We start from the raw sequence: 27,174 nt of genomic DNA, 5'->3' as shown, positions 1-27,174 counted from the left end.
TACACGTACCCAGGCCAATCGCGTGTAAAACTTCTCGCGCACCCCTGAAATACACGTACCCAGGACAATCGCGTGTGAAACTTCTCGCGCACCCCTGAAATACACGTACCCAGACCAATCGCGTGTAAAACGTCTCGTGCACCCCTGAAATACACGTACCCAGGACAATCGTGTGTGAAACTTCTCGTGCACCCCTAAAATACACGTACCCAGGACAATCGCGTGTAAAACTTCTCACGCACCCCTGAAATACACATACCCCGCTCCCCCAGGCCCGATCACGTGTTAAACTTCCAGCGAGCCCCTGAAATACACGTACCACGCTCCCCCAGGCCCGATCGCGTGTAAAACTTCCTGCGCACCCACGAAATACACACACACGCTATTATTCACACAGCGGGTGTCCGTGTTTGTCACGTACCCCTTTGCACATCATTTGTCCTAGAGGGCCACAGTATGGGACATTCATCAGAGCTGTATATACGTGCTTTTTGTTAGCGCACATTTTGGCGCACATTTTTTTCATGCACAGGGACGCTACCGCCTGCTTTCGTGTGGCGGACATGTATGGGCATGTGCGCGTCTTTGCCCATGCGCTGGTTTGCCCTATTCGATTCCATGAATACGTGTTGTAGGCGAGCGTGTGGGCGTTCCGCGCACTTGCCTACTGTACTTCCCCCGTGACGCCCACTTTTTCACGAGTTGTTCCCCATTCCGCGTGTCACGCCCCATGTTCCGCCTACTTTTGTTATGTGCGCCGCGCTATGTGCGCTTTCACTGTGGCCTTAGCGCACGCCGTTAGATGACCTGTGCGCCGGCAAGCGCCGTGCACTTTTTCAGCGCACATCCCTGATTTTACTCGCGCACGGACTTCCATGAATAGATGTGCGATGGTTTCCCTGCGATATTCGCACTTGCAGTGCGATTTTCGCTCTTTCACTGCGAATCGCACGCTTGCGCCGAAATATTCGGAGCACATTAATTCCATGAATCGGCCTGTATATGTGTTATCAGGATTGTTTGCTGCATTTCTGTGAAGTACTAACATTTGCTTACACAATCGGTCTGTACTGTGTAAGTAAATATTGTCAACAATGTTGTCAACAATTGCTGGTAATTGAAATAAAATATTCATTGCTACATTTGCGTAGCAACTTACACCAACTATATTTGAGAGTTTAAATGGACCAGGTAGTTCTGTATCTGACTGCTTTTTTGGGAGTTTGTCTTCCTTCTTTGAAGAAGTACTTGGTTTACTTTCCCTAATTGATTCTTTTTTGCTTGTGGTACTTGATGAAGTTATACATTCTTTTACTCTCTTTGGAGGATTTGCAGTGACACCCTGTTGCATTTCTGTTTGATTTATTTTTCTTTTATAATGTTTTACTTTTTGTGGAACAGAATATGTGTTTAGATGGGGGATGTATAGTGAGCGAAGTCTATTGTATTCTAAAATGCAAGGAATATCAGCGTTTACTTTACATGCATCAAAGTTGATTAGAAATTGACCGTCACTTGTACGTAAGCGTGATAGTGCTACGTAGCTCATGCCTTCTTTAAAGACTGTGTTACCAATATCTATCATTGCTTTGTCTAGGGTAAGACCTTGCGATTTATGAATCGTGACTTTGTATGCAAGAGTTAGAGAAAATTGTTCTCTGCATACATACATGTCTTTCAAAAGAAGCGATCGAGCTGTTGAGCGTCCTATCCTTTTTACTTCTGAAAGTTTGTCAAAGAGAATATTGACAAACTGAATTTTGTTGTCACGTGGGTATGTTTGAAAGCCAACAACTGTACACAGTGCTCCATTAACTAGTCCTTGGTCCACGTCAAGGTTACGTTTAAGCATTACTCTGCAAATTAAGGATAATTTTAACATCTTTTATAAGCCTGCTGTGTTTGAGATTGATTTTTCTAAACTATTTAGTCGTGTTGTGGCTTGGTCGCACATAGGTAGTGTCATATCATGTACATCTAGTTTGTCTGTGGCGCTAATTTCCATTATTGGTTGCATTTCTTTACTTAACATTATTTCATTGAATTTGAAACAGCTTGCAAGAGTTGGCATTAAGGCCATACAATTGACATTTTTGTGGGCTAATTGTTCCATAACATCTGTAGCATATGCATTATCGCCATAAAGTGCATTAATGTGCCGGGTTTTCAATATTGCTTCTTCTTCTGTAGAAAGTATACCAACTCTGATACTTTTTAAGATGTTGGCATAATTGTGATCTGCAGATTGCTGCATGTTTTCTGTTAATTCTTTGTATTGGAAATTTTGCCAAAGGTTGACATTTCCAGTGCTGCCAACAGTTTTACGGCAGAGTTTGTGTCCTAATGTTTTATAAATAGGCTCACCTTTTACTGGTGTCAATTGAAGAAGATCTCTGAAAACAATAATGTGTTTTCCTGCAAAGAGCTCTTCATAGTTTGTTTTGAGTACTTCTTGTAATCTGAGATGAATCAAAGCCAACATGAGGTTGGAGACCATACTCACTTCATCTATTAGTGGCATTTTCATTTGTTTCAATACTCTGCGTAGTTCCATTGTGCTTCTGCAGAAAGTTTGTAATAGTCTAATTTGTTCTGGTGTTCTACTGGCAATAGTAGTAATCAGTGTAACTTGACAGCATCTATGTTGTAGGCAGCTAAACCTGTGGGGGCAGTGACAACATCTGACAGTTTGTTGTTTGTCAATTGTTGAAGGAACTTACTGATGATTTTGATTAGGAATGTTTTGCCAGAACCAGCTTCACCACTGACGTACAGTAGTATAGGTTTATAATTATGGCAGGGAACATTCTTTATTTTCATGTTGTACCCCATGTGCAATTTGCTTTGTTACTTCTTCAAAAATGGTATGTTGTTCGTTGTTTAGTTTTGATTGTAGTATAGTTAAGTCTTCTTTATCTTCATACTGACACGTGGTGTTTTCTACTTCTATCTTGGCTAATTCTGCCTCATTTATTATTAGTGGTTCTCACAGTGGTTCTTGGCTTCCTGTTACAGAAGGTTGACTACTGTCAGGAGTGTCTTTATCTAGTTGGGCCTGGCGTTCTGCTTCGTGTTGCTGTTCTTTGTGCAACATTGTTTTTGTATTGTGTTAAGTTTACATCAGTTATAGTGCTTTCATTTGCTTTGAAAGCATCTTCATATGAGTCATAGTTTTCTAGTATTTCTTCTTCTTTTCTCCATGGTTTAAAGAGTTGTAGCAGGGACATGTAATATACTTCTTTATGTTGAGGAGTCTTCAATGACAATTTGATATGATTAATCAAATTTGGTTTAGTGAGTTTAACTAAGCTGCCTTTACAGTTTGTCACTCTGTATTTACCTTTTTTTCATCAGGTTTTATATTATTTTTGTATGTGTAGTTTTGGGCTATGTGGTATAGACACATGGTTTCCAAAGTATTACTTCTGTTAGGGTAGTATGTGTCCAATAAATAGTTTTTTAAAATGTCTTGGCTGTTGGGATCACGTTTAGCTATTGTTTTTATATCTTCGTAGGATTTTAGAACTCTTTTTCTAGATTTAGCTGGACCAAGACTTAGCCATACTATATTTTCAGATTTACTATACAATGCAGTACCAGTTAAACGATCAGCTGCTTCATATGATCCACATTCTCTATGGGAGAGCATTTTTATGCCCAAGCTGTATAATTTCTGAGACACTGTTTTATCTGATGACAGGTCATTCCAGAGGTCTTGGAGCTCTGTTTTTTCTGTTTTGGTCAAGTATGCTGTGACATATCGTGCAACTGCAGTAGAATTGTCTGCAATGTACTGCACATCTATGTTTTCATTCCATAAGTGGGCAATGATTGCATTGATATATTTTTCTTCTTTTCTTTTTATGTAATATGTATTTTTAGGTGACTTACCTTTAACACTATGGCCCTCATTACGACCCTTGTGGAAAGCGACTGACCGGAGCGCCACAGCGTAAATAGCGTTTCCGCCATTGTACGAAGGAGCAAAGTGCGGCCCATTCCGACCCATCGGGCACGAGCACCACGCCACGGCGGAAGTGCAAAGTCCGCGATGGCGGAAATGACCCCAAAACGGCCCACACCGCCGCCGTACGGCGCCCTAGGTGCAATACCGCCACCCCTCTTAGCGGTCACCGCAGTGTGCGCCTACCGGAAAGTACGGTGCCCGGAAATATACGGAAACGGAAGTTAAAACATGGGCCCGGAACGGGAAACATCCCGGCGTACACCTATAAAAACACCAAAACCACACAACCACTAAAATCACTACCCTGAAACACACCCCAACCCGTCAACCACCCTAGCGAAACCAAGAAAAATGGGAAAAGTAGCGAAGAAAGCGTGCGACCGCAAGCGGCAGGTCCACTTCTCCCGTGAGGAACTCACCGTGCTAACAGAGACCCTCCAGGAGAATGCTGCCGTCGTCTTCTCCACGCAAATGACCAGGACGGCACTTGCAAACAAGAAGGCCATATGGGCTCTGGTGGCACAGCGGGTAAGTGCGGTGGGGACCGCACCCCGCACCCCACAGCAATGCCGCAAGCGATGGGACGACCTGCGGATACGCGTCCGCAGCATACTCTCTGCCAACCGCAACATTGCCACAGCCACCGGGGGAGGTCCTGAATCACCCATCAAGTTGACCCCCTGGGAAGAAATCTGTGCCTCCACCATCGGAATGGAGAGCATAGAGGGAGTCGGAGGGATGGAGAAAGGAGTGCAGACATCCGAAGATTCAGGTAGGTGGGCCAGATAAAACAATGCCAAATCCACACAGTCCATCCATGTGAAGTACCATGCGTCCACATAGTGCAACAGAAACACATGTCCAGGAGAACGTCCACACACATCGGCCTGAAAGCGCACGTCAAAACCCACAATAAATACATAAATAATTAAAAACCCCTAATACACGCACTACACGTGCAGCAGGCACACCCTAACTGCAGGCTGCCAAACAACTGCACCCTCACTCCACACACAAATCAAAGCACCTCCAAGACCCCGACCCAAATCACCCTCAGGTACCACCCCAATGCATGTGATACAATGCCATTCCAATTCCCACTGACCCATCAATAACCCTCGCCCTCCTTTACTCCACCACAGGGTCCGATCCAAACGACGAGCTACAGGACACCCCTACCAGCACACCTGCAAAGAGGGCCAAGACCAACGGCCAGAGACCCTCCACCTCAGCTGCACGCATCAAGACACGGCAGCAGCACAAATCAGGTGGCAGCACAGAGGAGGGAACATCAACAGGCACCCCAGCAGCCAGCATGGCCACAACACCACCACCACAGGTCCCCCCAATGGATGCCACAGAAGGCACTGCCTCTGGTGGCAGCAGCACCATAGGTGACACCCCATTGATGGCAGCATGCTCGGACACAGAAGACGGGGATGTCGAGGTCAGATCCATCCATGACCTGTCCCAATCCCCCTGTCTGTCCCATCCCGTACAACATGAGGATACCACGCAGGTGCAGCCACAAGACGACGACTGGCCATCCCCCACAAGCCCTGTGGCAAGGCAACATGAGGACAACAGCCCCTCTGTGACACCACCGCAAATGGCCATGGCCCAGCAGAGGCAACAGTCCCTCGACAAGTTAATCGTCCAACAGCAGCAAATGGCCACACTCCTCAAGGGCCATGCCGATGAATGTGGGGGCACCAAGGCAGACATAGAAACATCAACAGAGACACTTAGGGCAGAAATGGAGAGAGGTACAGAGACGCTAAGGGCACAAATTGAGAGTAGCACCGAGAGCCTGAGAGTCCAAATGGAGAGTAGCACCGAGAGCCTGAGGGGGGAACTGCATGCGACGTCCAAAGACGTATGTGCCGAACTTGCCGCAGTGCGCCGTGTGCTCACTGAGCTCTCGCAAACCCTTAGGGACATGCATGGACGTGAGCAGGCAGACACATCATCCGTTGCAAGTTCCGTCCAGGGCAGCCCCCAACGTAGATCTGGAAGGAACCTGCGCTCCACAGGCAGGGGTGCCCCTGATACCCGCAGAGGGGGCATGCAATAGCGACAGCCCACTGACAATGAGCATCTTTGGACACTGGTGTTCGGGGGGGAGGTAGGAGGGTGGAGGGGGTGTGTTGGGCTCACTTGGGTGGCGGGTCGATAGGGTGTTCAACATGATATCACATATGCCATAAAAAGTGCACGATCAACCAATGAGAAGTGTGGACATTGATCTTTGTGTACTAGGCCATCATAGGCGTACAGTCCATATTGTGCATGTCCCAGACACACGCAGTGCCACGAGTCCCGTGTCCATGTATCAGCCACCAGGCATGAGTGCTAGAAGCATACATCAATGAGATGCTGACGAATGTCACGGGCCTCCGGTGCCTCGCAGACTCCATGAGGTGCTGCCACATCCCCACCCTCATCATGACCATCATCAGGTGCTTGCAGTTCTGCGTCAGGGGGCATGGGCACATTTCTACGTACGCACATGTTGTGGAGCATGACACATGCCATCACCATCTTTGCAACCTTCTCATGGCGGTACAGGAGTGCCCCGCCAGACCTGCTGAGGCAGCGGAAACGGGCCTTCAGTAGGCCGAATGCCTGTTCAATGACTACACGGGTACGTGAGTGGGCATGGTTGTAGTCCTCCTCATGCTGGTCCCGTGGGTTCCGGACTGGTGTGAGGAGCCATCTCTTCAGTGGATATCCAGCATCACCTGTATGTGGACGAGAAACGTATGATGTGGAATGCCATTGATACGTACGCACACCCCCCCCCCCCTTCCTGGCAGGTCATTGACAATTCACATACCCCACATCATCATGCATGTAATGAGACTCACCGAGTAGCCAGGATCTGTTCCCTGCGTGTCGCTCCATGTAGCGTGGTATTGTAGAGTTCCTCAAGACCATAGAATCATGGGTTGATCCAGGGAATCGGGCACAACAATGTGTAATGATCCTGTTGGAGTCACACACCATCTGTACATTCAGGGAATGAAATTGTTTTCGGTTGCGGTACTGGGCCTCCATGGCATGTGGGACGACCAATTCAACATGGGTGCAGTCGATGGCACCAATGCAACCCGGTATGCCGGCAAGTGCATGTAATCCCACTTTTGTGTTGGTTATTTCCTGCTCCGAGCGTGGTAGAGAGATGTAGTCGTCTGCGTGCTTCAGGAGGGCATCGAGCACTTGCAATAGTGTCCGTGAGAACAGTGGCTGAGAAATGCCATGCAACTGTCCGACTGTGTGCTGGTAGGTGCCTGTGGCCAGGAAGTGGAGTACAGACACCACCTTCAGTAGGGGTGGGATGGCGGTTGGGCTATCTATCATGCTGACAAGGTCAGCCTGTGTCATGTCCACAATGGCGGCTATGGTGTCCCGGTCCAGACGGTAGAGGGTGTGGATCTGCTCATCAGTGAGGTTGAACGGATGTGCTCGGAGGCGTTGAATTGCGGGCTGCCTGCGTGGTGGTAGTGGCTGTGCTGGTGGGCCTTGCTGGCCCTGCCTTGGCCTCCTCCTCCTCCTGCGTCTCCTCCGTGCGGCTGGTTGTAGTTGGTGTTCGTCTACTTCTTGGAGTCGGAGCACTTGCAGTGCTATCAGGTCCCCCAGGGCCAACATCGCGAGTCCTGCCGGTAGCATTTCGGTGTGGTTGTGGGAGGAGACTGGCTGTGCAATTTATGTGTTTTCAGGCTGTATGGCCTCCACCTGTGGTGATTGATTCCACCTGTGCAAACTGCTCTCCCCTTTGGCCGAGCACGTCCCGCGCACAACGCTGCAATTCGGGGAATTGTATCTTGCTATTGCAATCATGTATTTGTACCCGATGGCCGTGTAAGATTGGTTGATATGTTCATTCTGCTGTGGTCCCATTGTTTCACATACTATCTGTGCAGTCGCGAACAGACTTGTGAGGGGTCAGTGGGACGTAGTACTCGAGTAACGGTGGGCCCTCATGCATCACTGTACCGAGTTGCAACGACGGGCGGGGCGTCCCATTCGTGGGTGAAGGCAGTTGCCATTTTCACACACAGCCGCACTCGATGGAATAATTAGTGATTTCAAACGGCCACAGATGCCTTTTCGACGTGATGTTGCAAATGAGGAATTCGAAGGGCGGCGCTTTCGGTTTCCAGCTAGCGGCGAGGAGATGCCCACAGGTCTGACTGCAAATGTAACGTTCTATTTTTCTATGTCCTTGAGACAGGGCCCATGGCGAGGGAGCAATGATTGATATGAATAGTTTGGGATGCGCAATAGCTACGTGGGCGATGAGGCCGTCCGTTCCCAAATACATGTTACTTCACAACACTGGAATTACGGGCTGGGGCACTGTGGATTTAGCAGGCTGCATAACGCACAGACTCAATGGATGTTTCTAATGTTATGTGAGTAATTATTCAGGCATTTTGATCCCGGGATGAGGGAATGATGGATGGATGCATGGGCAGGTGATTTGATACAGAGTTTGCCATGTACAGGGCTTCTTGGGATCTATCCGCCTCCCCTACGCTATGTGATGCAGGGCTGCCATAGTGGGACCATCGTCCATCTGGCCTTGTTGAGCCCTCCCTGTCTCGAGGCGCCCTCAGACACTCGTTTGTGATGGTGTTTGCACCTCGATATAGATGGTTATGAGTCGCAAGTGGTTTTGGGGTGGTGATGTTCCTTTGGAGTGGGCTAGCATGCATATGGCTGTGGATTTCGTGTGATCATTGAAGTGAGTTGTTGGTATGTAGTTCTGATGGCCATTCTGTTCTTTTTCTTTTCTTTTGGTTGACAGGTATCTCCTCCCCTTTTGCCACTGCCATCTGTATGCCACTCCTGCAGATGGATTTTACTCCCGACACCTGCTGCTTCGTGTTAATCAGTGGAGCAGCATTACGATCTTATGGGACGATCGCCAATGGGCCACATGCCCTTACGCAGTACTGGTGGCTCGGAGCAACATTTTGGCCTTTCAGCTGGACTAGTGCCTCCCCATTGGGACGGCCCTGCGGTTCTGTGCGCTTCCATGTTGCCTTTTCGTACGTGAATGTGGCTCTGTGTACCATGGGGGAACAGGGCGACACACAGGTAGTGGCTGGTCATTTCTTGCGGAAGCAGCCCACAATGGTGATTAGTGTTTTGGAGTTCATGGCCTGATGGCTGTATGTGCTTTGTGATTTTGATGTGCATAAAATTTCTATTCTGATTTGGCCCGTGTAGCGTTTTTCTTTGCAAGTGATGTGGCATATGCCTATTTGGGGGGCGATGTATTGTGAGGAGATCTGCATTGGGTTCCAGCTTCGGGGTTTAGTTGCGTGGTACTGTGCTGTGCGCGTTTGCCTACGAAGCCCAGTGAGGTCAGGGATGGGGGCTGCCAATATGCCAGTTTGAATGTTGTCATGCTCAGGGGCGGGGGATTGGGTTTTGTGTAACAGATGCCGGTCAGCCAGGTGGACTGGTTGAATGATGTGGTTTTCGGAATATTGCTGGTCACAGGTGCCTGTGTTTGCGTGCGTTTCTTGGTGGGGGACTGTGGTCATGTCCATTGGGATGGCTTCTGTATTCGTGCCATCTGTGCCCTGCAGCTCCCATTGGCCCCTCTTGTGTTTCTTTTGTTCGTTGGCATGCATGGGTGACTTGTACATTTCAATGGTTGCATTGTGGCTTCATTGCACCTACGGGGAGTTGTACTTTGTGGGCAGGGAGCGGTGTACAGGCACTCAGTGGGGCCGTTTACGGTTGATTCGCGATGCCGTACTTCTCGCCATGGCGGAATGGTACATTCCGCCATGCCTGATGGCGTTAGGTACATGTCCGCTAGGGTCGGAATTGGCGTACCGTTGCACCATGGTGGTGTTTGCGGTTTGGCATGGCGCGCGCGCGCGTGCTTGGTGCAGTTAGCGTTGGCGTTCACTACGGTGTCGCTAATGGCTTCGTACTTTGCGGTGACGGGTCATAGTCGCACCGAGCGCTATTCGATGGCGGTATTGCATTTCCGCCATCGTTTTTCGATTTCCGCCAGGGTCGTAATGAGGGCCTATGTCTAACTGAAGACATGAGGTTGTTCACTTGACCTGTATTTGTAACTGGTCTAGGGAAACCATACGGGCATTTGGTGTAGTATTTCCCTTTGTTTTTGTATTTGCGATGACAATATTTGCCACATTTATTTCTTTGAAATTGTAAAATTTCTGCATGAAGATCACTATTTGTGGATTCTTATGGAATTTCACAAGTGACATATTTTTCAATAAAATGTAAAACAGTGGCATCACTGTCTTCACCAAATTTAGGAGCATCTTTAATCCATAAAAGCATGTGGATATTTGGTGCTCCTCTGACTTGGTATTGATTTCTCCAAAAGAAGTGTTGCACTTCTCCAAGGGGAGGAACAGTTTTATTACAAATAAAATGTAGCATAGCAATGAAGCGATGGTGAAAATACCTTGAAACATTAACAGGATCCAAAGAACAAAGTTCTCCTGGTGTTAGTATATCTATGTTTGTTTTGTTTTTATTTGATATGCCTAGGAAATCATGCAGATCTTCCCATGCATATTCTGCACAACTTAATGTAACAAACCAAGTGGGTGGGCCAAGGTTTCTGATCATACAACGTACATCTCCATGATGTCGAAACCAGTACTCTTTAGTACCACGCATATTTGCTAATAGATTTGTAATATTTGATTGTAAAATCTCATCCTTTTGTTGCACATTTTGTAATATTTGTGTAGCTGTCATATTTTGGAAGTGTGATCCTGATTTTAATATGTGTGCAACTCCGTAACATAAAGTTGCTAGTTCACTTTCAAAGAGTAGGTGGAATATGTATTCCACATTTTGTCTAAATCTGGGATCTTCAGAATACATCCGTAATGAGCGGTATTCTGAAGCTGATATTTGAATAAGTCTATCATTGTACCTTCCTCCTTTGCCAGTAGGAAAGAGTAGAGGAAAAGCACGTGCTTCTATACTTTTTTCCCATATGGTGATTGGTGATCCTTTTGTTTGACGCATTTGGTATGTTTCCAGTGCATCTTCTATGGTGTCATTAGAGTGCAAAGGATGAATTGTATAATGGTCTAAAGTATTTGATATTGTAGCAGGATCTAGGAGCTGAAATTGACCAGCTTCTTGTGTTTCTTGAATTATTTCAGTTGGATCCTTCAAGATTTCTTCAATATTAATTTCTTTGTAATATTCATTATTCTCTTAAAGATATTGCAAGGCATGTCTAACTTTATGTAAATCTACCAGCTGTTGTCATATTTTTTTATCTTTTGTAGGTACTCCATTTACTAAGATAATTAAAGATTTCTGCATTGGACGTTGCACTCCTAGTGTATGCACATTTTCTTTTAAATCTGATGGTAAATAAACTACTTTTCCACGAATGCCTTTTACCAATTCAGAGGGAGGTAATTTTGCTGTTTTTGGTTGAAGGCGTATTATTGCTTGAAATGGGTGCACTGTTTGAATTATGATGCTCTCATATAAATTAAGTTGTTGTAGGGGTTTTGGTAGTGGGTATAATTCCAAATTATTTGTGCAAGCACGTGATGGAGTTTGGTTGTTGTCAAGTTTTGTAGTGCAGTAACTGCAAAGTATTAAGGGGTCAGTTATTTTGTATTTGTTTTCTGCTACAAAGTAGAGAGCTAATTCAATTCATTTAGAATCTTCATTGTCTTCTATTTTGTATGATAGGTCTACAGTTTTTGTGTTACTTTTATAAAAAGTTCTGCGGCAACATACACACACATGGTTTGGTACTTCAGCTGATGTACTTTTAAATTTTAGTATTTCTTTTTTGTATGTGTTTAGTAAAAGGTTGCCATGTGTAGAATTGTTGCTAATTTGGCTTTCACTTCCAAAATATTTTTTCTGGATATAGTCAATTTCTTCAAGTAGGTCTTTTGCTGTACCATGTAGAAGAATGTTATTTAAATTGGCGAGTGCTAAAGCAGGACTTTTAGCATAGTACAGTTTATAAACTAGATTTCTTACAGTTGAATGATGTGTTGATATCCTTTTGATATCATGGAAGGTGGTTTTACAAGTAGGTCCTGTAATGCAGGCCAATGAATGTCCTTGTAGTCCTGTGTACTTGCGCATTGGACAGGTATCCATAATTTGCATTAGTTTAATTTTGATTTTGTCTTTGCTTTTTACATATTGATTGAGGAATTGGCGTAAAGACTTGAATAATTGTTTGGGAATACTACACATTGACCTGCATGGCCATTTGTACACTAGATGTTCTGATTCAGTTGAATGGAAGGGTAATTCTAAGTTTTCAGGGCATATTTTTGTAAGGAGTAATTCTTGTTCCATTATGGTATTATTTACTTTTTCATAACCTCGACCACTGCTATGTATGGCAATTGTATTTGTTTGCTTTTGTGTGTACGCTTCTTCATTTAAGTATGGTTCTGTGCTCATAGTGTGATTCCATTCACCTCTGCAGATACTTAAGAAGATCTTTCTGTTGACATTTCGTTTATTGAGAAGTCTTTTTTGTAATTTAGTTATTAGTTTTGTTAGTGGTTTCATTTTGTTTAACACTAAAATAAATAACTTTCTTTTGAGAAGAATTGCACTATCTATCAATGCTTCTAAGATTAATTTCCTCTGATAGATTTTAAGGGTTGAACCTGCTTTCTTTCCTGTTTTTATAAGATTTTGAAGGACTCTGTGACAGAACATTTTGGCTAAAATACTTTTCTTGGTATGCTTACTTTGAACTTTATCAAGATTTATAGAAGCAGTTTTATCTGTAGTGATAGCTGATTTTTTGTTAATTGTTTTCTGGTTTGTTTTACATTTTGATAGAGGAGGCAAAGTTTTTCCACTTGACACTTCTTTTGTTTCACTCAATGACTATTAGTTGTTTGTTTTCAACTTCTTTTACAAATTGCGCTAGATATGGATGCTTATTTTGGACACTTTTATTTTCATTTGCTCTACTTCTGCATTGCTTTCTACGGACTTGACTTTTGGTAGGCATTCTTTAGGGACTGTTGAAAAAAATAAAGAAGGTATGGGTTGGGGTGTTCTGCAATGTATGTGTGCTGTGTGCATGAGTGTTTGAGTAAGATGATAAAGATGTATGTAATGGTGTGTGATTGTGCATTGGGAACTACAACTAGTAGGGATGGGTATTCTTGAATTTATGTGCTACTAAACTGGGGTTCAGATGACAGAAAAAAGTAAGCTAGTGGTGTGGAGAAGTACAAATAGTAAATCTAATGTATACAATTAAAACAGTTGTTTGTTCTATAATATCCAAATTGTAGCGGTTGAGTTGGGTAATTTGTGTGTCCAAAAATAGGAATTTGTGGGCCATTCTGTCTGTAAATCGTTGTTTAAGACATGGGGACTTTTGGACAGAATGGTGCACAATGTCTATTTTTAGACACAGAAATGGCATGAATTAACTTTACAGTGTGTTTCAGTGATAATACAAATATTATCACTATATTCTATTTTATTTCTAAAATTAACAGGTTAATTCTTAGTTCTTCTTTGTTCTTCAAATTCGGTTGCTTCTTTTCAGGAGAATGGTCTTCACTGTAATTGTAAAAGAAACAAATTAGTAATTTTGTTTGTATATAGCACTGTTTTTAATTTAGACATTGATTTTTTTTATTGAAATCCTCAGCGCTTTCCTCAAAACCATTAAAACTATCTTATTTACATAAAATATCTCGCACAAGATCAATACATATGATATGTTCTTAATGAACAAATTGTATTGTAATGACTAACTTTAGCAAACAAAATATCTTTACTACGTTTGTGAAATTCATAATGTACCACTGAATACCACTATTTCTGTAAGTAAGCTCTTCCAGGTAATATAGTGCCTCAATGTCATGCTGAAATTAAAGTTATTGAATAAATAAAGAAATAAAACAAAAATATTAAGTCAGTTTGAAAATGTGTTCATGTATTGTACAGAAAATATGCATACCTCTAGTTTGTGTTCATGCATTTGGATATGCATGGTGCTGCAAGTAGAAACTTTGGAGACTTGTACAGTATTTGTTGTAGATGGTGCTTCCCAATGATATGACACTTGTACTCAGAGAGATTCACAGTACATTTGCAGTGCTGATCTATGATGATGCAGTTAGATGCAGAGGTCTTGAATGTGATTGGTGCATGGTCATTTGACTTCTTAGCTACATCCAATGAGGGAATGGCACAGAAAGTGAAGTGGAAATGGTAGAAGGACTGTTCATGTTACGATATGTCCGCGGACATGGTGGTAGTTCGCGGACAGCGGGTGTTACATCCGGGGATTTTTGGGTTCAGAAGTCATGCACATGAGAATGAGCACTGAAAGGGATTGGTCGGGAAGTTTAGTGGGTGTGTTGTGCCAGGAGAGAGTTTCTCAGATACTGTTTTTTTTCTGAGAGAACAACAGATAGCTATGGCTGTGTGTTTCAGAAAACAGATTGTTGATTTTGGGAGATTCATGGATACATTGGTTGAAAGTGCATGCAGAAAGCTGTGGAGTAGCTGTAGATCTTGGATTTCCACATGTGGAAGTACACTGGCATGGAGTACGTGGAATGAAGTGGTTGGACTTGCTACCTCTTTGTGCTACCTTGGAGACAGAGCAACATCCAGACATAATTGTAATTCATTGTGGAGGGAACAGTTTAGGACATGTGTCTGGAATTTCTTTGCAATTTTCTATGAAGGAAGGACTTGGGAAGGTCATGGACATGTTTCCTAATTCTCAAGTAATATTTTCACGGATTGCACAGAGACGAATGTGGCTTCGTTCTTCTTCATTTGGTCCACAAGGCGCAATGTTAATAAGGCTGTTTGTGCCTTTCTAAGAGATTTTGGCATGTCCTCTTTTCATAAAGAAAATATTATGTTTCTTAGTACATACATTTTTTCGCAGAGATGGAGTCCATCTTACTTATGCTGGCAATCAGATTTTTTTGACAAATATACAAAATGCATTACGACCTTTTTTAGATTTACAGCATCCATTTTGAAGTAGGTGTTAAGTATTTATAATTTTTGACATACAAACACCTTTGTATTTTTTTGTGGTTTTTTAGACACGACACACTAGGAGAGGAGGGGAAAGGAGGGTAAAGGGGGGGGACACCAACCACAAGAATAAGAAAGGGCGAGCTGAGAGAGGAAGATATAGAGTGGGCTTTATTTGGGTAGTGAGCAGGTCTTCTCGTGCTCTGAAACAATAGTGCTACCCCCTGCAGTGTACTGTGTCACAGTACATACATACAACTGTGACCCTCGAAAGGTAAGGGTCATCAGAATTCTGTATGGCCTGTGAGGCAGCTTGAGGAAGACGCTGTCCCACAGAGGTGGTCGTTGTGGTGACAGGATCAGAAACAGAGGATGAAGTAGAGGAAATCAACCTACTACGTACAACCTTGCGAATAGACCCAGAGTGAAATGACCTCAGGTGTCGCTTCATGGTCGTGGTCCCAAAGCTCTACGAACCATGCCTCCCGCGACTGAGTATCATTTTGCACTCATTGCAGGTGACACGGTTCGCACGAGCCTTAGGACCATTCCCATGAATGGTAAACAACCGCCACACCCAAGACTCATGCCTAGTGCGGGTAGTAGGGATTTCCTCTACCTCATTCTCATCATCCTCTTCTTCCTCCTCTGCATCTTCACTCCTGTTCCGCTCTTCAGGCCCTTGGGAAGGTGGTGGTGGTGGAGGGGGTGGGGGTGGTGCTGAAGCAGGTGCAGCACCAGGTGGCAGTACTGCAGCCAGGGATGCCATCTCAATGGTGTAATCTGCAAGTTTCAGCAGAAATAGCTGTGCTCTGAAGAATAGCCAGAAACACAATGAGAATAAGCTCTAGGGCATGGTTTTTTATAGGGGTGCTTGTACGTGATTCGCGGACATGCGCGCTGTCCGCGGAAAAATCAAACACAAAAAAGGGTTCAAAAAGTTTCAAAAGGTATGTAGAAACTAAGGATTACTATGTGGGACTTGTGCCATGATGAGTTTTTATGGAAAGATATTGTGGACTACTCAAAAATGTACTTTTAATTTGTTCAGGGACATGAACAGTGTCCGCATTCAGAACACGCGATTAGCGTTGGTGCGGTCACATGATCCCTTCGCGAACATGTCCGCGAAGGAAGCTCCTGTCCGCAGGACACCAAATGCACGGACATTGGTTTGCGCATGCGCGTTGATGTTCTACGGACACTGTTTGGGTCCTGAATTAATTAAAAGTGCGTCACACATCAAACAAACATTTCTGGACATTGCGTGTGTTCTAGAAGAGTTAAAACTTGCTAGCGAACACTACGGACAGATATAGTGTTCTTTAGGACACCTCCATTTTCATTTAATTACGAACATTTCAGGACACCAATTGGGTTCTTAGAACAGTTTCAACTTGCTAGTGAACAGTACGGACATGTATAGTGTTCTTTAGGATACCTCCATTTTCGTTTAATTACGAACATTTTTAGAACACCAATTGGGTTCTTAGAACAGTTTCAACTTGTAGCGAACAGTACGGACAGGTATAGTGTTCTTTAGGACACCTCCATTTTCGTTTAATTACGAGCATTTCAGGACACCGCGTGTGTTCTTAGAACAGTTTCAACTTGCTAGCGAACACCATGGACAGGTATAGTGATCTTCAGGACACCTCCATTTTTGTTTATTTACAAACATTTCAGGACACCGCGTGTGTTCTTAGAACAGTTTCAACTTGCTAGTGAACACCACGGACAGGTATAGTGTTCCTCAGGACCCCTCCATTTTCATTTATTTACGAACATTTCAGAACACCCACGCTGTACGCGGACACCTACATTGTTTTAAAAAAAATAAAAATGGGAACTAATTACAACACAATATAAAAATTTCACTTTATTTAACATATATTAATAATTTATGACAGAGAAGGTGAGGCAGAAACAGAAACAAAAACAGGAGAATTAGGGGTTTCAACATGATTGGTATCAGGTGAAGAAGGGATGGAAGTCTCATCAAAACGTTTTGGGTTATGGAGAGGGTTTGGGGATAATTGACTGGGATATGGTGAGGTTTTTGTTTTAAAATGATCCTCAACAAAAGTTTTCAAATTATTAAAATTGGTCAATAATAAATCCATTTTTTCTTTTATGCTGTCAAGCGTGCTTTCCATAACAGTTTCTTCAGAGATATTTTCTATTTTGGTATGCTCTGTACAAAAAGAAATATATATGTTAAATATATATAAAATAATAACAATTAAATGGTTTATATTGTAAAGTGTGTACCATTAGCTTCACTATCTTCTGACATTTCATCATGTGGGAAGTGCTCCTATAGCCATTCCAGAGTACTAGACATTTCTGTGAGAAAAAAAATATATAATATTTTTTTTTTAATCTAATACAGAAAGTTTATAAATATATGAGTAAAATGAAGTACACTTACTATTTCAGGTAAGATATATTCTGAGTACTCTGTAGGTCTGGTCTTGGTCTTAGTTGTGGAGTGTCTGTGAGGTAATTATGTTGGAAGCCAATTTATCTTCTCTTGGTATATTCCATTTAGAACATATTGTATTTAAATGAATGGTTAGTGTGGTACATATATGGGTTACATTTCTTATGTATTACTACATATAATATGTATGTGTACTACTTTGTGAATGAATTTTTAAATGTTATCATGTTGTAATATAACAATTAAACATACCCCCCCCAGACTTTTTAGGTAGTGGTACTGTTGTCCGAACATGTCCGCGGACATAGAAAAAGTTTGCGACATCACATTCAGTAGAAGTGGTTCAGTATGTTCCATATTACATGTACATAAAGTCAAAATTACTATTGTTAAGCTTTGATACTAAACACCTATGAAATTCAGTGAAAAAAACTTGTTAAAGGGACGTTATGGTTAAGTTGTGCTACTAAAAACCTATGAAATTCAGTGAAAAAACGTTGTTAAAGAGACGTTATGGTTAAGTTGCCCTACTAAAAACCTATAAAATTCAGTGAAAAATCTTTGTTAAAGGGACGTTATGGTTAAGTTGCGCTACTAAAAACCTATGAAATTCAGTGAAAAAAACTTTGTTAAAGGGACGTTATGGTTAAGTTGCGCTACTAAAAACCTATGAAATTCAGTGAAAAAACTTTGTTAAAGGGACATTATGGTTCCAAGTAAAACCGAAAAACCCTTGAAATTCACCAGTAATGATAAACAAAGCAACCATAACTCACGCCACCACTGTGCACTGCTAAGACTAACACCAAGGACATCAAAGATGACATCACATATGTCATTGATGACATCACTGATGACATCACATATGCATTTACCTTTCATGAAAAGTCTGTACAACGGTTTCTTATTGTAATGTTAATAAAAAAAGTGTGAAGGATCATTGGAATAAATATCAAGGGCTAATTAGTCCATCCAGTATACTAACGTGCTCATGTAGAAAGGTAGGCATTGTGAGCAGCAAACATGATGGAGATGCAATATTCATAAGCTTGCCATGTTGAATAGTGAAATGATAACTGTTTTCTTATTAGACTTTTGAATACTGTGAAACATGTGATAAGTAGATAATAAAAACCACTTACTACATAATTGCATTATTATATACAAAACACAAAGAGACCACACCACATACAAATATATGTATATACAAACAAATTGAAGTAAGAGAAAAATAGCAGCAGTAGTAGCAAAAAGTGTTCATAACCTAACTGATTACCTTTATGCAGATAAATGATTGTTCTGTTTCAAAGCTGCTACTTACCCTATGTATATATATCACATGATGTGCCTGGACTCTAATGAAAGCAGTGTGAATACAAGATATAAAAATAGGAGCTTATGCAGGAATAGTACAGTAATAAAAAAACAACAGAACTATCAGAAAGTGCTGACAACTCTACTGATTATTTTAATGCACAGAAAGGATTGCTATCTTTCAAGCTTGTGTCTTCCCCTATGTATATGTTTCATATGATATGACTGGACCCTAAGGGAATTATTGTAAGAACATACTTGAAGGATAGGTCTACAAATATACTACATTTTCCACTTTTAATTCCTGACTGTTACTGAAGAAAACCATGTGGCCTAGATATGTCAGTAAAGGAAAAAAGGGGGAGCCAGACATGTAATGTCATCAGTGATGTCATCAATGACATTTGTGATGTCATCTTTGATGTCCTGGGTGTTAGTCTTAGCAGTGCACGGTGGTGGCGCGAGTTATGGTTGCTTAGCTTACCATAACTGGCGAATTTCAAGGGTTTTTCGGTTTTACTTGGAACCATAACGTCCCTTTAACACATTTTTTTCACTGAATTTCATAGGTTTTTAGTAGCGCAACTTAACCATAACGTCCCTTTAACAAAGTTTTTTCACTGAATATATATATATATATATATGCATATATATATTAATATATAGTTGTCAAGATCTGTGGTAAAGCATTATTAAGACAATAGTCATATGATTGATATACTAATGCTTTATGTATGTGTGTGTGCGTGTGTGTATGTGTGTGTATACATACAGTGTTGCTGCATGAATAATATGCTTATAATAGTACTTTTCTTCATCACTACCTGCCACTTTTATAACTTTGCAATGTTTTTCACTTAACGAGGCGTTTGAAGGTGAAATCCTACAACTTTACACAGCCCTCGTGGTGGTGTAGCGAATACATCTATTAATGTGGGATTAAGTTCCAACCTGGTAATACATGGTGACAGTCAATCCACAGCATGAAGAAGACATTGAGATGGACAGAAACAGTCCATGGGGCATTCTTATTACAATGTCAGTGCCTTGTATGTGACAAAAATACTGCCATATGATATGCCACATGATGCGACATCCCGGGCATATAATGCCAATATATGACAAATGATATTACTAATTATATTAGTATGAGGAATTATAAAGGCAGTGCCTGGGAAATGCCTATCTGATGCCTATACAAAAGCCCAAACTGTTTTGCCATTGCCAATGCTTGTTTGGGAAATACTGAGGTACATCCTTAGTTACTGAGTGTGACTTCCGAGGGAGCATGTGACAGTATGAACAGAATTCTGAAGGTGCATTACAACATTTCTTAGGCAATTTAACCACAATCGTAGGTCTGTATTGAGTGACAAAGGTCTGCAACCGAAGGTAACACACCTTGTGTAGTGAGGTACGACCCACCACTCATGGCATTATTGCACTATGGAAATAGCCTATCAATGGTTTCTTTTTTTTTGGGAAAATAAAGAGCAAAAACCTTTAACCAAGATGGCAACCAGGAAAATACGAAAAGGAGCTATCAGAAAAGTATTTTTATATATTTCTCTAGCAGCTTGTGGATGATGGAGGTGGCGAGGAAAAGGCAGGTTAGTGACATGTTTGTTTCCTTTTTTTTACTTTAAATATGAAGGGAAAGGTGGGGCAAGGAGGAAACAGGTGAGCTCGTGGAGCAAGGCTGAGGAGACAACAACTTGCTTGACTTGCTTGGAATGTGTACCTTTATCAATGGATTCAGTTAGTGTTTCTAGCAATCTGACTGGAGATTCGCAGGTTGCTGCTGCTACCATAGAGGCAATTATGGCAGCTGTCACGTCTCTCCTCGCACGTGTGGGCTGAAGCAGCTGGAAGGACAGTTGTTCTCTAAAATAACTGGGCAGAATTGGAGCTCTTGATGCGTAACTCTTGTTAGGTTTTCAGAGTTAGCCTATTTGTTCGTTAGATACACTGCAGAGAATTAAAAACATTCAGTACGTTCCTGCTGCTTTTATGTATCAAATTTGATTGCGATGGAGGCCAGGAACAAGGTTTCAGATAATGTGAAGTGTCTGCAGGATAGACCAAATGTACAGGTTCCATGCCTGTAAATGAAGCCCCTTCACCAGAGACATTACAGGGCACACATGTACACGCCTGGTGAAGACTTTCTGCATATCAGAGCGGTGCCAACAAAAGGACCATAGTCTTCAGGGTGCTGTTGCGAGCCAGTGATCAAGAAGGGGGTGAAATGCGGGCTGAGTTTTCATAGCGTACCAGGTGATCCGACCAGCAGGATCTCCGTCTTGTCGTCATTCAAGAAGAGGTGGTTGGTGGCCTTTCAGTTTTGCTGGATTTCTAGGATTTTAATTTCTACCTGGAAAGAGTGTGAGCCTTTTTTTCCCACTCTTTCATGTATTTTGATGTGTGTTTTACTTTTGTGTTTGTTGGATATGGAGTTTTAAAAAACTCCATAGGCATCATCTTTTTCTTGTGTGTCACACAGCACCTTCAGTGCAGTGTCACAGGGGTGTCTTTCAGACTCCCCAAGGTTTAAATACCTTCTCTGGGACTGACTACTGTCTCCCAGAGCATGTAAAGTTAAATTGACTTGACTAGTCTTTTTAAATTTACAGACCAAGAACACACTATCTTCCGATAGAGTGCTGGAGGGGTTGCCTAGCATCCCCTGAGTCTAAGCACTCATGTAACAGTCAAATGTTACCCTTTCCCTCTTGAAATGGCTGATGGCAGTGGTTTAGAACAAACTACCATGATGTTTCCCGACCGCGAACACAGGTAGCTAAAAATCGGGTCAGCCATGTTATTCAATATGGCGCCCAAGACCTATCTGTAAAAACAGACTCCGGTCAACCATTTTCGCTGTTTCATTTAGGAAAGGTCCTTCTAGTGTTTGTCTCTGCGTGCCAAACAAGGTTTGGTCCCTTTGTTTGTTGGCCTTTGGCAGGCTTCAGTGCTGAAGCCTTCCTCTGGCGCCTGAGTGTCTGGGGTGGACAGGATGTGAGGGACGTGATTGGTCAGCTGGCTGTACGGCAAGGACAGCCACCCTGCTGGGGGAGTGACAGCTAGGCTGGAATGAATGGGGGAAAGCTGTTTAAAAGCAGGTCTCTGGGACTTGGAAAGCAGAGTCGACCACTGGAACGAGAGAACCGAAGACAAGCTGAAGGAAGACGACTGCTGCAACTCCTAGTCCACCGGTGAAGCCCTGCTGCAGGTCGGAATTGCCTGAAACTCCATCGACAGAGAAGCCCTTCAATGTTAAAATCTCCCCTTGAGTTCGATGGGAAAAACCAACTCGCAAGTCACCTGGTACTGTCTCTATACTGGTCGAATTTTCCTTAGAGTGCTGTTGAAAACCGGATAGCCAGTGAGAAGGATACCAGTTTGTGGTCTTTAAGGCACTCACACCTTAAACCAATGTTTTGCCAAGCTTGTGGCCTCTTCCCTGGGCAGTGCAGGAACCTCCCGACGTCCTCCTTCTTGTCCACGACTGAAGCTCGGGAACAGCGAGATCTGCAGGAACTGCCAGGAACAACAACCTCAGCTACAGCTCTTCTTCATTTAAAAGGTACTGTGCAAGTACGGTCAAGAAATCCTTTCTGCCGCGGTGAAAGTTTGTAAAACCTTCCCAATTTTGAAGGCTTGTCCTTCCCTAAACCGACATATAACTTTTCGTCTGACCAACTACTTGTAAAATCCATGTCAAAGACTTAACCGTTTACTACCAGAACTGTGCTAACCTATCCACAACTCTGAACCATTTACTTTGGCCCAGGCCTATTGAATTGAATTGCTGGTTGTAGTGAACTGAAACTATTTGCCCTACCTCTGAAAGTATTTGTCCTTTGATTCTTTTAACCTTGTCTTTTTACCCCTTTTTAAAGTAAATAAAGGGCAATTTTGCTCCCACTTCAGGGGAGCTGAACTTGTTCAGAAACTTATTGGTTGTGTATTGTAGTATATTAGATTGTGATATTGAGCTGCTCTTACTAGTGGAATGTTTTCCAACTGACTGTGTAAATAAATACATATTCTTTTACAAAGAAACCTTGAGTAAGTGTTTGTTTGAGCCACTGTGATTGCTAGCCCTTTGTGTAACCTCTTGTACTGCTCACTTTACTCTTGAGATAAGTCTGGTTGCTCATCCACTGCTACCACATTACTGTGTAGTACAAGCTTGTCCCAAAGTTGAAATTGTATTTACACGTGTAGTCTTAATTGTATGTAGTGTTCCCAAAGGGTACTGCATGTGATTCTGCCTAACAAGCGGGCAAGCAGCAGCTTGTTTCTTTTCTATTTTATGTTGTAGTAAATATATTTTAGTGCACATGATGTTTTAAATACTGGAGCACCATATCTCAACAAGTTATACTTGTATGTCACGTCTTACAATCAGACTGCCCAATTGTTTTGCAGTAAGTACTTGCAGCTCTGTCTGGTAGTAGAGCATTGGAACCTTTCGAAAGTCTGTTTCAAAACTTCACAGGCATATTGATTTGTTTTATGCTCTGGCAGCATTTCCTAATGTCAATGGCATAGATATATAACTTGTGATGTAAATGGGTTGAGTGCAAATATTAGGAAATAGCGCAATAACTGTGCAAAAGACTTGCACTACAGACTTTATAACCGGTGGACCAAATTACTATTGGATGCATTGGGCCTCATTCCGAGTTTGGAGGTAACCACGCCGCTATTTGCGGCATGGCTGCCTCCTAACTCGTTCCGATTCTGCCCTGATGAATGGAGCAATTACCGGTCCATTCCAAGGTTGGCGGGACCGGTAATTCCCCATTCACCAGGGCCCTTCCCCATTCCCATTTGAGCCCCCATAGGGCTCAATGGGAATGGGGAAGGTGCTAATAAGGGTACCGTAAATTACGGTACTGTTATTAGCTCTAAAGTCTCTTTGCGGGTCCCGTCCTTAACACCTGCGAAAACCCTTACCGCCCTACTTGTAATGAGGCCCATTGTGGCTAAACCACCCACTCATCCTGAAACTACCATAAAGCACAGTGATCGCAAACCAAAAGGTGAAACAGGTACAGTCGAGAGATATACCTCTTTTGCATTTTGTGTTACTCTGAGCTGAGTACAGGCTAGAGGGGTGTGAATGTGATAACAGAACCAACCAAAACGGAAATAGTACAAGTACTCCAAAATATAAAGTTTGCTAAAAATAGATATACTTTAATTAATCACTCAATGGGCCTCATTACACGGTAGGCGGTGAGCCATGGCGCTATTAGCGCCATGGCTCATGCCGGTAAAATACCGGCACAGCCTTGGCGGAAAGGGGATTTACCGCCCCATCCCAAGGTTGGAGGGGCGGTAAATCCCCCTTCCGCCATTGCCCTTCCCCATTCCCATTTCTGCCCCATAGGGCTCAATGGGAATGGGGAAGGTGCTAATTACGGCACCGCAATTTAGCGGTGCCGTAATTAGCTCCGAGGTCCCTTAGCGGGTTGGTATTTAACGCCTGCAAAAAGCAGGCGTTAAAACTCCAACCCGCTAAGGGACCTCGTAGTAAGGCGGCAGGGATTTACCGGTACCGGTATTTTACCGGTACCGGTAAATCCCTACCGCCTACCGTGTAATGAGGCCCAATGTAAATAACTAAATTAAAAACACTAACAGAAACCGACCCCTCTGTAAAGAACACAGAGAATTAATAGCATATGTAATAGAACTCTAGGTACTGGAGCAGTATGGAACAGGCATGGAATTGGAGCCATGTCTCTTATAAACAATGGAGGTCATTCCGAGATTGGAGGTAACTGTCCTTACCGGCATGGAGCAAATACTGTGGCCCTCATTACGACCCTGGCGGAAATCGAAAAACGATGGCGGAAATGCAATACCGCCATCGAATAGCGCTCGGTGCGATTATGACCCGTCACCGTAAAGTACGATGCCATTAGCGACACCGTAGTGAACGCCAACGCTAACTGCACCAAGTACGCGCACGCGCGCCAAGCGAAACCGTAATTACCACCATGGCGCAACGGTACGGGAATTCTGACCCTAGCGGACATGTACCTAACGCCATCAAGCATGGCGGAAAGTACCATTCCGCCATGGTGAGAAGTACGGCATCGCGAACCAACCATAAAAGGCCCTACAGAGTCCCTGTACACCACTCCCTGGCCACATTGCACAACTCCTCGTAGGTTTAATGAAGTCACACAATGCAACCAGTGAAATGTACAAGTCACCCATGCATGCCAACGAACAAATGAATGTAGGGGCTCCAAGTGCCATGTGAGTGGCCATCCATATTAGCCATGGCACCATTGCCGTACTGATGCAGCACAGGCATGTGAAGCTTCAAGTACAGGAACATGAACTGAAAACTGAGACAAACAAAAACAGGCCCCCCATCGCTTGACACCAGTGTAAGGCAACATTCAAAGCAGTATCCTGAGTGAGACTGCACCAGCCCTGTACTCCTGCCAGTAAACAAACCAACCATCAGCATAAGCATGTACCACACAAGTTGGCAGAGTGACTGAGCAGCCAGGCTCATCTCAAGAGGGGCCAATGGGAGCTGCAGGGCACAGATGGCACGAATACAGAAGCTATTCTAATGGACATGACCTCAGTCTCCCTCCTAGAAACGCACGCAAACACAGGCACCTGTGACCAGCCATTTTCTGATAATCACATCATTCCACCAATCCACCTGGCTGACCGGCATCTGTTACACAAAAGCTAATCCCCCTCCCATGAGCATGACATCATTAAAATAGTCATAATGGCAGGCCCTATCCCTGACCTCACTGGGCTTCGTAGGCAAACGCGCCCAGTACAGTACCACGCAACTATACTCAGAAGCCGGAACCCAAAGCAGATCTTCTCACAATACATCGCTCCACAAATAGGAATATGCTACATTACTTGCAAAGAATAACGCTACACGGTCAATATCACAATCAAAATTTAATGCACAACAAAATCACCAGGCCCATACAGCCATTAGGTCATGAACTCCAAAATATATTTCATTATTGTGGGCTGCATCCGCAAAAAATGACCAGCTTCTTCTTGTGTGACGCCCTGTTCCTTCATGGTACACAGGGGCTACATTCACGTTCAAAAAGGCAACATGGAAGCGCCTAGAACCGCAGGGCCGTCCCATTAGGTAGGCACTAGTCCAGCTGAAAGGTCGAAATGTTTCTCCTAGCCACTAGTACTGCGTAAGGGCATGTGGGCCATTGGCGATCGTCCCACAAGATCGTAATGGTGCTCCACTGATTAACACGAAGCAGCAGGTGTCGGGAGTAAAAGCCATCTGCAGGAGTGGCATACAGATGGCAGCGGCAAAAGGGGAGGAGATACCTGTCACCCAAATGAAATGAAAAAGAATAGTATGGGCATCAGAACTCCATTTGAATTACTCACTTCAATGATCACACTAAATCCACAGCCATATGCATGCTAGCCCACTCAAAAGGATCAATCGCACACAAAAATCACTTGCGAATCATAACTATATAAATCGAGGTGAAAACAATATTACAAACGAGTGTTTGTGTGCATGCGTCTGTTAAAACAGAATCCATTAGATGGGATTAGTAACGTGTATAGACACAAGTGTCCGAAGGCGCGTCGAGACAGGGAGGGTTCAACAAGGGCAGATAGACGATGGTCCCACTATGGCAGCCCTGCATCACATAGCGCAGGGGAAGTGGATAGATTCCAAAAAGCCATGTACATGGCAGACTCTCTATTAAATCATCTGTCCATGCATCCATACATCATTCCCTCATCCCTGTATGAAAACGCCTGATTATTTACTCACATAACATGTGAAACTTCCATTGAGTCTGTGCGTAATGCAGTCTGCAAAATCCTCTGTGCTCCAGGCCAGAATTCTAGTGTTGTGAAGTAACATGTATTTGGGAACGTCCTGCCTTATCCTCCACTACGCTATTGCGCATCCCATACTATTCATATCAATCATTGCATTCTCGCCATGGCCCCTGTCCCAAGGACATTAAACAATAGAACTTTATATCTGCAGTCAGACCTGTGGGCGTCTCCTCGCCGCTAGCTGGAAACCGAAAGCGCTGTCCTTCGAATTCCTCATTTGCAACATCACGTCGAAAATGCATCTGTGACCGCATGAAATCACAAATTCATCCATGTAGTGCGGCAGTGTGTGAAAATGGCAACTGGCTTCACTCACAAATGGGACGCCCCGCCCGTCGGTGAACCGCGGTACAGTGCTGCATGAGGGTCCACCGTTAATCGAGTACTACATTCCACTGACCCTTCACAAGTTTGTTCGCGACTGCAAAAATAGTATGTGAAACAATGGGACCATAGCATAATGAACATATGAACCAATATCTCTCTTCCATCGGGATGAAATACATGATTGAAATAGCAAGATGCCATGCGT

This window comes from Ambystoma mexicanum, chromosome 11, assembly GCF_040938575.1.
Source record: "Ambystoma mexicanum isolate Mex_15411 chromosome 11, UKY_AmexF1_1, whole genome shotgun sequence".
Classification (NCBI taxonomy): Eukaryota; Metazoa; Chordata; class Amphibia; order Caudata; family Ambystomatidae; genus Ambystoma; species Ambystoma mexicanum.
This window is presented reverse-complemented; position numbering follows the sequence as displayed.